The sequence below is a fragment of the Dipodomys merriami genome, unplaced genomic scaffold (assembly GCF_024711535.1).
Source record: "Dipodomys merriami isolate MVZ:Mamm:240054 unplaced genomic scaffold, mDipMer1.0.p SCAF_57, whole genome shotgun sequence".
NCBI lineage: Eukaryota > Metazoa > Chordata > Mammalia > Rodentia > Heteromyidae > Dipodomys > Dipodomys merriami.
Genome location: NW_027206146.1, coordinates 3,383,832 through 3,397,489, shown reverse-complemented (window position 1 = coordinate 3,397,489; position 13,658 = coordinate 3,383,832). Strand labels below are relative to the sequence as shown.

Below are 13,658 nucleotides of genomic sequence, written 5' to 3'. Positions count from 1 at the left end.
TTGGTGTTGAGTTCTAATTATATTCCCTTGTGGTCAGAGAGAATACAAGGTATAACTTCAATGTTTCTGAATTTAGACAAGTTTGCTTTGTGGCCTAAAATGTGGTCTATTTTAGAAAACGTTCCTTGTGCTGCTGAGAAAAACGTGTATTTTGATGCTGCTGGGTGAAATGTTCGGTAGATGTCTGTTAAGTCTAGTTGATCTATGCAGCTGTTTAGATCTGACGTTTCTCTGTTGAGTTTTTGCCGAGTTGATCTATCTAGTGGGGAGAGTGGTGTGTTAAAATCCCCAACAATTAATGTCTTTGGATCTATATGGGATTTGAGGGAAAGTAGTGTTTCTTTGATAAATTCGGGTGCTCCATTGTTTGGCGAATAGATATTCAGAACTGTAATATTCTCCTGAAGGAGAGATCCTTTAATTAGTATGTAGCGACCTTCTTTATCTCTTCTCACGATTTTTAATTTGAAGTCCATTTTATCTGATATTAGGATTGCAACTCCCGCCTGTTTATGGGGGCTGTTTGCTTGGTAGATTTTCTTCCAGCCTTTAACATTGAAAATGTGTTTGTTTTTACAGTCAAGATGTGACTCCTGCAGGCAGCAGATAGAAGGGTCTTGTTTTTTAATCCAACTAGACAGTCTATGTCCTTTAATTGGAGAGTTCAGTCCATTAACGTTAAGAGATAGGACTCAGAGGTATTTGGGAGTTCCTGCCATGTTATCCACCTTCTTGGGGGCTGCAAAAACTGGGTTCTTCCTATGGTTCTTGGATTCTCAGTTTGGGTGCAGTTTCTTGGCCTTTGTTGCAGTCTTGTTGGTTTTCTATGTGTAGGACATCTTTAAGAATCTTTTGTAGGGCTGGTTTGGTGGAGATGTATTGTTTCAATTTTTCTTTGCTATGGAAGGTTTTTATTTGGCCTTCACTTATGAAGGAGAATTTAGCTGGGTACAGTATTCTTGGTTGATAGTTTTTTGTTTTTAGGGCATGGTATACATCATTCCAGGCTCTTCTTGCTTTGATTGTCTCTGCTGAGAAATCTGAGGTGATTCTAATTGGTTTCCCTTTATAGGTGATTACCCTTTTCTCCTTGACAGCTTTAAGGATCTTTTCCTTGGTCTGAGTTGATCCTGTGTGGATTATAATGTGAAGGTGGGATGTCCTATTCTGGTCTGGTCTATTTGGGGTTCTAAAAGCTTCTTGTATCTGAATAGGCCTATCTTTTTGTATGCTTGAGAAGTTCTCTGCTAGGGTCCTGTTAAACAAATTTCCTAGACCTTAACTTCTGTTTCTAGGTGCTCTTGTACACCCATTATCCTTAGATTAGGCCTTCCGATGGTGTCTTCCAGTTGTTGGATAGATCTATCATACTTCTTGGACTTGTCTTGGATGGTTGTATGTTCTTTCTCTATAATATCTAGGCTATCTTCAATCCCTGAGATTCGATCTTCTGCATGGTCTAACCTGCTGTCAAGACTCTCTATTTTGTTTTTTATCTCTTTTCCTTCTAATTGGTCAGCTTTGATGGCTTCAAGTTCTTTGTTGAAGCTCTGTTTTAGGTCTTGTATGAATTTCTTTACTTCCTTAATTTGGTGTTCAGTGTTTGTTCTCAAATCACTTAGTTGATTGGTTATGGTTTCTTTGGACTCCCATTCCTTCTGTTGGGTTCCATTCAGCATTCCCTTTGTGGTCTCCCTGACTTCCTTCAGCTCTTTGTTAATGGATTCCATGAATGCCTTTAGTGATCTTTGTGTATTCTCTACCTGGTCTCTCAATTCCTGAATTACTCTTTGATTAGCTTCCTCCCGTTTGTGGGATTCCTATAGTTCTCTTTCCTGTGTTCGTGAGATTCCTGCAGTTCTCTTTGAGTGTTCTCAGCCTGCTCACGCCATTCCTCCCTTTCTCTTTGAGTATTCTCAAGTTGTTCACGCAAATCCTGTATCAGTTTTTGAGTAGCTTCCTCACGCTTATGATATTCCTGTATAAACTTTTGGGATGCCTCCTCTCTCTCCCTATCACGCTCATACAGAGTCCTTTGTAAGTTGTCAAACTTTTCATTTATCATGTTTGCCACCAGTGTTTGTAGAGCTATTTGGGAACTCTCCTCTGAATTGTTCATTATCTGATCTGACCCCTGATTATCAAGATTGGGAATTGAGATACCCGGATTTGCCATTTTTCTTGTGTTTTTCCGGCTTACTCTGCCCATTTGAGATGAAAATAGCACCAGTTTTGTGCTAGAACACTATCTTAAGGCAACCATCAACCAACGTTTGCATTTATACAGTCAATATTCTACAGATACAATCTAGTTCAACAGATACATCTATTCAACATCAAACAACTATATGTTAATGGGCTTCGAACCGCAGAGAAGAATTTGGAAAACCAGAAATTTTTAGGGTTAGGGAGAGATGTGAGTAGAAAAAGAATAGATTGGTATGGGGAGGCACAGGGAGAGTTAACTATGTCCTAATCTCAATGCAGGAAATAGGTTGGGTAGGATGCAAGTAGAGAGGGAGGGAAAAAGAAGAAAGGGGAAGCAAATAAAAAGAGACCAGAAAAAAATTAGAAACGTAAAAATTAATATAGTTATGGAGATTGAAAGACCATCTATTTAGAGAGGAATGTGAATATATTGAGAAAACAGGAGTGAGATAGAGGAGATGTGAAAAACTTAAAAAAATGCTTAAAATATTATATAGGTATAAAGAGGTAGTACTGATATTAAGGAATTTAAGTCTCAGAGGTTTTGGATTGAGTAATAAATTTGTGGATTAAGTGTGTACACAATTGGGGATAGGGTCTACTAGTTAACTACGGGTTTATCTGAGAATGTGCAGGACAAGAGTTAAGTCACATACAGAAGAACAAAAGAAAGGAAAAGGTGAAAAGGATAAGAAAGCGAGAAAAAAAAGATCAGAAGTTCAGTAGAGCTAGACAAAAAACAAAAAGATATTTAAGAAAGAAAGAAAAAGAGAAAGAAGACAAGAAATGAAAGAAAACGCACATTCACGTATTCCTAAAATAAACATTATAAGAGGGGGAAAAAAAGTTACTGGAAAACAATTATTTTTTCAAAAAAGGCAAAAATTAAAGATTAATAAAAGTTTTAGAAAAGGAAAAAAAAATTTTATATATATAAGGTACCAAAAAAAGAAAGAAAAAAGAAAAGAAGAAAAAAAAAAGTTCTTTGATTTTTTTGGGGTGGGGAGGGTTGGGAAGAATCCTGTATCTCCCTTTTGTCTGTAACCAGCCTCTTGTTGGAGTCTCTGGTCAGCTTGAGGTCCTGTGGCTTGATTGGTTTCTTAAGTCAGTTTGTTCGAACCGGCAGAAAAATGCTCGGCTTTACCCAAGATTTTGAGATCCCCCTCCCAGGTTAGTTTAATGGGAGGGTGATCTGCTTTGAGAATCACAAAAGAGGGGTGATGAGGCTAGGTTCTGGGTAGAGTTGAGGACTTTCAACAAACAGTAGCTTTTCGCTGTGGCTATTTTGTGAAAAACTCACAGAGCCCAGCCTGGAGCCATTCTCAGGGTTTCTGTTTTTCAATTGATTGTGGAGGCTGCTAGAAGGAGGGGCAGCCTCTGGCTCTGGTTACCCAGTGAGGAAAGCCACTCCAATGGCTGGCGCCTGAGCTGGGTGACTTTTCCCTGGATGGAGCTGAGTCTGGCAGGTCACTTCGCCGTTAAGTTCTTGTGACCTGTTAAATGACTCGTTTTATTCCAAGGCCTGAGTTGGAGCTAGCAGCTCCTCCGAGCTTTGTCGGTATCCAAGAAGGAGATCACTGGTGCTGGGGGGGGAGGGGTGGCTTTCCCTCCTCTGCTCCTTGAGAAGGAGTGAGGACGTCGGGCTTGTACTCACGCCAAGTCTTGGATTCTGGGTCGTCTCTTGTCTGCAAACTGCAGGATGAAGATGTCCGCTCCTTGTCGGTTCTTGCTGGTGTTGAGTAGAATCCTCTCTCCTGCTGTGTCTGGCTCCTTCGTCCCGGACTCTCTGTGTGAGCGCTCAGGTATGGCCGCGGGCTGCAGTCGCTGCTGTGACCCTGCCGCCGCCGCGGTGGCTGCTGGCAGGCGCTCAGATGTGTCTCCTTGTCTTGGCTTCCCCTCTCTTGTCTAACTCTCTGTCCTGTGATGGCACACTTGGTGTGATTCTCTGGCTTAGGACTGTTCACTGGAACTCTAAAACTGCTTTCTATGCGAGAGCTTGTTCAGATTCCAGCTTCTCCTCCGCCATCTTCCCGGAACTCTCTCTCCCTTACTTTCTTTTGCTTTTCATGCCAGTTGTTTGGAAAACACTAGAAGCAGACATGAGGTTTTCTATATATAGTCCAAAAACCTGGTCTTCTGATTTTACCTTCAGGTTTTCTTCCTTAACTGCATCTACTCTTGGTGAGAGATCTTCAAGTGTGTGTTGGAGTTCCAACACTTGATTAATGTCATGCTTTTTCCTCCAGTTCCATCTGATTTTCAGCATCAACATCCATGTCCACATTCATCATCCTGGGCACTGAACTGTGCCTCAGACAGAAAAATCCTGATGAAAGGTCCTCAGAGGCACCCGGAGGGGTGGGATCTCAAGATCCCGCCTCTGCCCGGGACTCTTGCATTGACTGACTAGGCTATATCTTCTTTATGCATTCTTCCACAGTTGAACCTGCGACTCCACTGCTCTGAACCTGGCTGACTTTGCTGTTCAGTGTCACTCATTTCTCTGCAGACACCATGGAGCTTCTGGTTTGTTTCTTGGCTGTCGTGAATAGTTGCCGCCGACTGGCTCTGTCGGGACAACGGAGGACACCTAGGGGAGGAACTGGAATAGGTGGGGAGATGGCAAACAGACAACTCACACACAAGAGGAGTGGATGCTGAGTGCAAGTTAATGCAGAGGATAACAAACTTTTATAGCAAAAGTCTTCATGAGAAAGGGCAAAAGGTTACACACTCTTGCTGCATGGCTTCATTCTTCGGTGGTCACCAGCTGGTCGCCTGATAGGCACTTGTTTCCGGCTTATCTCTATTTTTAAGAAATACAATGGGTTTCAATATTTATCACCAATTAACCATTACCTTTTTTTATAGAGGCCTTAACTGTCCCATATGATCTTTCCTTTTCCTTCTTTAATAGTAAGCACCACGGAGGCCTAGATCTAGCAAGTCTCTTAGTAAATGAAAGAGAGTAACAGGAAGTTCTTTCTCCTAAGTAGTTATCTCAGCAATTGCCAGACATTCTTTCTGTTCTAGCCCCGCCTACAGCTTCTTGCAAATCTCTTACCAACAATTCCTTCTGCTGAAGTGGTGTCGTGAAACCCCCAATACTTTTATATTTACTTATGACTTGTCTACTAGCCTCCATAAGAGGAGCTTTCAGGGTAGCACTTAACTCTGGTGAGTTAGTCATATTTTTAAGACACTCATCAGATGTTGGAGTCGTCAACACTCTTAAGAAAGAGATTTGAATAAGGGAACGTTGAGCATGAGTAAATACAATGAACAGCAGAAACAGTAAAAGATTAATAGGCACTCTCATACAGTGAAGAAAAGAAAAGCAGGGACAGAAACACATCTTTCCCAGGGGTTTGCCAGCCTTTCCAGGAGGCAGGCCTCTTTGAAGCCCTATTCTCTGATGTAGACTTCAGTGAAATCCCATTCTCAGAGATAGGTCTCTGTGAAGCCCCATTCTCAGGTCTGAAATCTGGTTTCCCATGCTAAGCAGACTCCACTGGAGTAGGTGTGGCAAATATTGCCACAGTAGATATGGTGTTCAAGGACCTACATATTCTTGACAATATGCCTACATATTTCATTTTCTATTGTGCTTTTTTTCTGTCAGTTGTGGGGCCTAAACACTGGGCCAGGGTGATGTTCTTCAGCTCTTTAGCTCAAGGCTAACATTCTACAACTAGAACCACATGACTACTTCTGGCTTTTTCTGCTTAGGTGATGCTGAGGAATTGAACCCTTATCATCATGCATGCAAGGCAATGAGTCTACCACTGATCTACCTTCACAGCCCCTCATTTTCTATTCTTTTTTTTTTGGTCGGTAATGGGGCTTGAACTTGGCCTGGACACTGTCCTTCAGCTCTTCAACTCAAGGCTATGGCTCTTCCATTTGAGCCACAGTGCCACTTCCAGCCTTTGCTGCTTATGTGGTGCTGAGGAATCTAACCCAGGGCCTACTGCATGCAAGGAAAACAGTCTATCACTAAGCCACCTTCCCAGTCCCTTTTTTGCTTTTGAGAACAGGGTCAACTGTGTAGTCCAGGCTAGGCTTGAACCTAGTATCCTCTTGCCTCAGCCTCCTTATTGCTGGCATTTCAGGTGCACATCACTAAGCCCAGCTGCATTATTTACCTAACTGTTCATCAGTTCCATTGTGATCCTAAAGAGATGCATAATGCCTTGATGAGAGGCTCATCTGCAGGGAAGCTCTCAGTCATTCTTCGCCTTCCTGGGGTGAGGGGCCTACTCTTCACCTCAGTGCAGCTTGCTGGTCTGCCATGCCCTGGGGGAGGAGGCCTTCTGTGCCCACAAGGGTTAGCTGGTCTCAGTGATGTCATTTTTTTCCATGCACTGGAGCTAGGCAGGAGAAGCAAAAAGGGGAAGGTTTGCAGTCCACTGCAGTAGTCACAATCAGACCTTTGGGGTTAGGGCCCTGTCTACCCATGCTGGCCTAGGCGGGTGTCCATTGCTCCCAGCTTGGTTTCTTCAGGGGAGCGAGGGTCTCACTTCTGCTTTTTCCTTCATGTGAACACACGACGAGAATTTGATGCACCTGTTCTCTGGGGCTGCTGGGACAAATAGCTTCACACAGTGGCTTACATTCACAGCTTTTATTGGGATCCACTCTGAGCTCCTCTCCTCACTTCAGGCCCAGTTATGGTTCTTGATTTTCTTGGGCTTATGGATGTATCCTCAACCAACCCCTGTCTCTGTTCCCAGGCTGTGCCCTCTGTGTACTGACTCTTCACCAGCTTGGGTGCTTAGGAGGACACTGTGGTTGGCTCTAGGACCGACCCTCAATTCAGAGTGAACTTATCATGGGATGTTGAAACACTCACCCACAGACACTACTTTCCTGTTCACCAGCACGGGCTTGGGACTGGGAAATAGCTTACAGCCCATGTGTAAAGACAAACAAAATTCCCTGATTTTTCTCCACATTTCCAGCACAATCAGCAGAAAAGCTTTGGCTCTGAAAAGTGTGATCATTTCTCCCCAGTAGCAAGCAAGCATTTCCTTTTTTTTCTTTCTTTCTTTTTTTTTTTTTAATCTGAGATTAGAACTTCAACTTGGTATCTGATGCTTTTGCTCATTGGCTGGTGCTCTACCACCAGAGCATTTCCTTATGCAACAGCAGACATAGCCCGGCCCCTCTAATTTGGTTCAGTTCTCACCCTAACTTCCCCTGCTACAGATGTGAAGGCCCAGGTTGCTTGCCTGTGTTTCTGCCCCCATGTGGGGCTGATCAGCTCGAAGGAATCAGGACCGGGGACGAATCCTCCCGGGTTCACCATAAAGGATGCTACTGAAAAGATTTGTATGGCAAGGCCCCGAGAGCTGAGAGCCTTGTCTACACCCCCTACGCTCCATGAACCCTCACATCTTCAGCTCTCTGGAAGCTCTCCAAAACCTCTCGTTTTGTTCTTTTTTTAAATGCAGACTTCATTGGATGGGAAAGACTGTTTCAAAGTGTGATCAAGCAGAAAGGGTGTGACGGGGTGCTCACAGGGCCAGGCTGGGGGCCTAGAAGCACCTCCACCTGCACCCTGTGGCCCTCCTGTTGTCACGTGGTCCTGGACCTATTCCGTAATGTGTCTAGGGATATACCATCAGACACTGGTCAGGATTCTGCTGCTATGGCTCTGAGAAGTAAATGCTGGGCACAGTAGTTACCATGGCCCTCTTCTGAAACAAATCTCAGGTTCTATGGCCTGCATTCTGGAGGTAGTTAATGAGCCACAAACTGTGCATCCAGAACCACCTGTACAGTCTCAGGTTCTTGTTCACCCATGGTGTTGCCCACAACACGGCTGAGGTTGCCCCTCTGTTGTCATTGCTATTTTGAGAAAAGATTTTACTATGTACCTCAGGCTGGTTTTGAAATCACCATTCTTCCACATCAGTTTGCTGAGTACTGGGATTACAGGTGTGCATCAGCATACCTGACTTTTGTTTTTGTAGTAATGGTATCCTATTCTTTGTTCTCTCATCATCACCATTAGCCACAAGTCTTGTGTTTAAATCCCTGCTCTGCCAGCCATCCTCTTTCCTCAGTGAGCTGGCCAGAGGTTCTGCCTTATGATGCGCCTCACAGGATTGACGCTGTCAGCCAGCTTTCCACCTTGTACAATTTCTTTGAGGGTTCAGTGACGTCACAGGTGTGTGTGCCTTGTCTAGGGCCTGGCCCAGAGCATGCAAGCGTGCATCCTATGAAGCGGCTGCTACTAAGTGGAGTAGGTGGTGTAGTAGCCAGTAGTGGGCAGCATGTGTGATCTTACATGAACTCAGAAAGTGCATTGTTTCTATTGAACTGAGCACTTCAGGTCAGAGGAGGGCATGGTGGGTGTGCTGAGCGTCTGCTCCAAGCACTGTAGAGCTCCCTTGAGTCTGGGATTACTGACATTCTCCCTCCTTGTTCTCTCCTCAGCTTCACCTCAACAACATCAAGAAGCTGTCCACCATCGCCTTGGCCCTTAGAGTGGAAAAGATGTGAAGTGAACTCTTCCTCTTCCTTACAGGTGGGGACTTTTGGGGCACAGTGCAGTGGGGATGCCTGGAGATGGCTTCTGCTTAATAAGGGAAGCCCATGGCAGGGGCCCTGGATGATGGGGTACAGAGGCTGAGGGGCAGGTAGACAAGCTTTATATACTGCAGGACTGTGTTGAGGGGAAGGCTGAGGAAGAGGAAGGTGGAGGCAGGATGTCCTCTCAGAAGTCTGCTGGAAGGCAGTTGTATACCCAGAGTGAGACTCCCAGCCTGAGACCTGGCTCCGGTTCTGCCAGGTGGACACAGTCATGACACAGTCATGTGACTCGTACTAGAGACATGGAGAACATTCAGTCTGTTTAACACCTAAGTGTTGGCTGGGAGGACAGTCTCATCAGACAATGTTCTGCCTGCCTGGATGAAAAGAACTGGGGCTTGGCATGGGGGAATCCAGCTGGGTATCCAGACATGTAGCCTCAGAGCCACAAGGGATTGTAGGTCCCTTCTTTGGACTTGCTGCCTGGGAGCCTCTCCAGTTGCACATTGCAGGTGCAGTGTCCTTTGGGAAAAGGTGATACTGTCCAGACAGAAAAGCAGGAGCCTCAGCCTCACGCCAGCAGAACATGCAGGATTGGTTTTGTAAGCGATTACTGTAGCATGATCGTGGGGTAGAGCAAAATGTGAGGCTGGCATCTTAAAGGACAGCAGTGTAGTGTCAGGATTCTAGAGGTGGTGCTCTGAGCCCTGGGTGCTGCACTTCTTGTGGTGAGTTCTAGGTCAGAAAGGAAGAATCCCAGAGATCGCCAGTGTCACAGCCTGCCCTGCCCTTGCAGCCCCCACTGGAGTCACTCGCCACGGTGGAGGAGACAGTTTTGAGGGACAAGGCAGTGGAATCCTTGCGGGCCATTTCCCATGAGCACTCACCCTCTGACCTCGAAGCCCATTTCGTGCCCCTGGTGAAACAGCTGGCGGGGGCTTCTAGTTTACCTCCCCCACCTCGGCCTGCAGCCTCTTCTCCGTCTGCTACCCGCGAGAGTCCAGCGCTGTGAAAACAGTGAGTCCGGGGCTCCCTTGCCACCGCCTTCCCAACTGCCCCTGTCCTGTCCCCTGGGTCAGTTCACCTGCTGGGCCTCAGTGGCAGTCTCCTCCCCATCCATGGGTGCTTGAATGCGCAGTAACCCTACCTGCTGCTCCCTTGAGCTGCCCTGGCCGAAGGCCCCCTCCTCCTCTTCCTCCTATCCTGAGTGAAGCCTCCTATGTCCTGGGCAACAACCATGGCACCCAAGGGTCCACGCCCTCTGATCTCTCCTGGCTTCCTGAGTTCTTCCTGCCCAGTGCCACTCTAGATCTCCATGTACTTCTAAAACCTCTGTTCAGATGACATCCCCATGGTGTGGTGGCCCACAGCTTCCAAGTTAGGGGAGTTCACCAAGGTCCTAGAGATGGACAACATCGAATGAGATCATCCCCATGTTCTCCAACCTAGCCTCTGATGAGCAGTTGGGCCCCTGCTCGGACCTTCCTCCTCCCCCCCTTGGCTACTCCCCCCATCCCACCACTGGGCCCTCTGCCCTTATGCCCCATGGACACTCAGCACCCCTTCTGCTCCCAAGGACACCTTGCAGCTGCTGGTGGTGGAGGCGTGTGTGAACATTGTCCACCTCCTGCCCCAGGAGGACCTGGAGGCCCTGCTGATGCCCACACTGCACCAGGTGGCCAAGGACAAGTCCTGGCGTGTCCACTACATGGGGGCCAACAAGTTCACTGAGGTGCATGAGGGCTGCAGTGCACAGGCAGGGCCAAGGCTGAAGGGAAGAGGGACACGTGTCTGTCCTGCATGGGAGCGGGCAGCCTGACGTCCGTGGGCAGAGAAGCCAGGGCTGGACCTTGGCAGGGTCAGGGGTGCACATTCACACTGGAAAGCTGTCACTCGCCCTGCTTTGTACACGGCAAGGACCTGGAAAGGTGGGAAAGTGAAGCTCTCTGTCCTGGGCTCCAAGGGAGACTCTTGTCCTTCCCAGGAGTGGAAGCTGCAGACAGACAAGGAGCTGAGGTAGATGGAAGCTGCAGACAGACAAGGAGCTGAGGTAGAAACAGGGCTGCCCACCAGCACACCATACCAGTTACACTGGTAAAAGAGCATGAGGCTCTTGGAGGGCTTCCCTTGTGTGTGCCCTTAGTGTGGACCCATTGGCGCTGGTGGTGGTCAGGAGCAAGCGGTGATCAGGAGCAAACGTAAGGCATCTCTGGCAACCAAGAAAACACAGAGTCACTAGGCAAACATTCGTCCAGACATGTGTTCATCCTGGCAACTTGGGCTGTGAACTGGGGCCTTGTGCTCGCTGGGCAGGTGCCCCCCTTCTTGAGGCACGCCCTACGCTTTGGATTTATTTTTCAGCTAGGATCTCCACCTTTGCCTAGGCTAACTTTGGACTCCAATTCTTCTAACTCTGCCTCCTGTATAGCTAGCTAGATTGTAGGTGTGAGCTGCTGTGCACAGCCGATTTTATTCATGTGTACTGTTAGTATAGAGGGGATGTACAGAGGGATTACAATGGCATGCATGAGTCAGAGAATGAGGACATTTCCTTTTGTACAGTGAGTGTCTGCTGTTCTCTCATTCCCTCCCAGCCCCTTCCTCCCATCTCTACTCACGAGTTGTGCAGTTCACTTTCATCAATGTCCTGTGAGCTCCATGGATGCAATTTTTTTCTATCCTTTTTCCCTCCCTAGACCCTCCCAGAGATAACATGAAAACAGACTTTTTATCAGATAAAGAACACAGTGTATCAAAAGCTAAAACCAAAAAATATATGTGTATGTTTCCACATCTTGGGTTTTGTTTTAGTATGTGTAATGTTTTATATAAATATGAAGAGACGCTTAGGCATTGGGCCTTTGTGATTCACTCCTAAGACTATTCTCCTTTGGTCTGACTGTGTGTGAGTCTCTGGAATCCTGTGGCATTTGTCATATCCCAGTGCATTTTAGATCTAACTTCCTTATATCAGAGAGAACGTGCACCATTAATCTCCAGTCTTGACTTACCTCACTGCTCATGATTTGTTCTAGTTCCATCCATTTCCTTGCAAATGACATTATTTTATTCTTTCTAATGACTGTGTAAAGTATCATTGTCCACATTTTGTGGGTCCACTTATCTACTGTGGGGCATCTGGGCTGTTTCCATGTCTTGGCTATTGTGAGTAGTGTGGTAGTGAACATGGGTGTGCAGGTGTTCTTGTCATGATGCTCAGTGAAGATGCCCAGGAGTGGGTGGTAGGTCTGTGTTTAGTATTTGGAGGAACCTGCAGACTGCTGAGTGTCTGCACTTGTTCACATTGCCACCAGCTGCACAGTAGGGCTCCTTTTCTCTCCATCCCCACCAGCATTTTTTCTAATTCACAATGCTGGCCAATCTAACTGGATTAAGATGGAATCTCAGGGTTGTTTTGATTTGTACTTCCTTCATGCCCAGAGATGATGAGCATTTCCTCCTGTGTTTCTTTTCCATTCTTCCCTCTTCTGAGAAGTCTCTCCTTACCTCCCCTGCCCATTTAGTGTCTCAGCCCACTATATTGTAGTATAAATGTAAAAGCGGGAGACTCTTCTTCATGGGCATGTTTTTGGATCAGGTCACAGAAAGCCCCACTTGGGATAACGTGAACTAAGGTCTGTGGTTTCCACGCACACTGCTGGAGATGAGCGCTGGCTCTGGGAAGAGCAGCCTGCCCAGTCTCCACACCTGCACCACTTCTGCCTAGATTTTGGCCTCAATAGCTGAGAGAGGCTGCCAGACCCCCTTTTGCTCCACACACCCTGCCTCTCCCTGGTTCTGGGTTTCCAGCTCCAGAAAACAGTGGGGCCTGAGATCACCAAAACAGAACTGGTGCCTGCCTTCCAGAACCTGATGAAGGACTGTGAGGCAGAGGTGAGGGCTCCGGCCTCCCACAAGGTGAAAGGTGGGTGCCCATGACCCTACCTTGAGGAGGGCGGCTCAGGGTGGAGGTGCAGTGCGGCTGAATATCATCTCCAACCTGGACTGCGTGAATGAGGTGATCGGCATCCGGCAGCTGTCCCAGTCGCTGCTGCCTGCCATCATGGAGCTAGCTGAGGATGCCAAGTGGCGGGTGTAGCTGGCCATCATCGAGTACATGCCCATGCTGGCTGGGCAGCTGTTTCATGATCCAGGGCATGCTGGGTAGGGCAGGGAGGGGAGAGGAAGCAGGCTGGCCTCCCTCACCCTCGGAGCCCTCACCACCTCTCTCCTCTGTCAGGGAGTTGAATTCTTTGACGAGAAACTCAACTCATTGTGCATAACTTGGCTGCTGGACCATGGTGAGTCCTGCCAGAAGGAGCTGGCAGCCAGTGGGTGGGGCCATGCAGCTGTTCTGTCTGTGCCTTGCACCCCACTGTTGGAACCCTGGGGAAGCTGGCGCTGAGCCATGACCCACTTTAAAACTCCCCCCATGGCCTTCTTGTCCCCCTTGCAGTCTATGCTATCCGTGAGGCAGCCACCAGCAACCTCAAGAAGCTTATGGAGAAGTTTGGGAAGGAGTGGGCACATGCCACCATGATCCCCAAGGTGCTGGCTATCTCCGGACACCCCAACTACCTGCACTGCATGGCCACCCTCTTCTGCATAAACATGAGTGTGGCCTGCACCACACCTGCACCCAGGTGCCAGCTTGCCAGGGGATGGGCAACACGGCCATGCCGTGAAACCAGGCTTGGGAGTGGAGAGGCTGGGGGCCAGGGCCAGCGGTACACATCTGGAGCTGGACATGCTCCAGGCCTCCCAGACCCTTGGCCTGGGCATGGTTGAGCTGGTGTTAGACACACCATTGGCTGCATGTTCAGAGTTGAGCTCATTGTAAATCATAGTTGCGGGGAGGATGGGTCAGTTGTGTGTGCCATTTTGATGCCAGTGAGGGTTGGCATAGACTCGCC

The 13,658-nt window shown here is 47.5% G+C and overlaps 1 pseudogene; it reads left to right on the top strand.

Annotated features, from left to right (window-relative positions):
* LOC138812428 (serine/threonine-protein phosphatase 2A 65 kDa regulatory subunit A alpha isoform-like) overlaps positions 1-13,658 on the top strand; it is a 91,704-nt pseudogene that overhangs the window by 69,864 nt on the left and 8,182 nt on the right.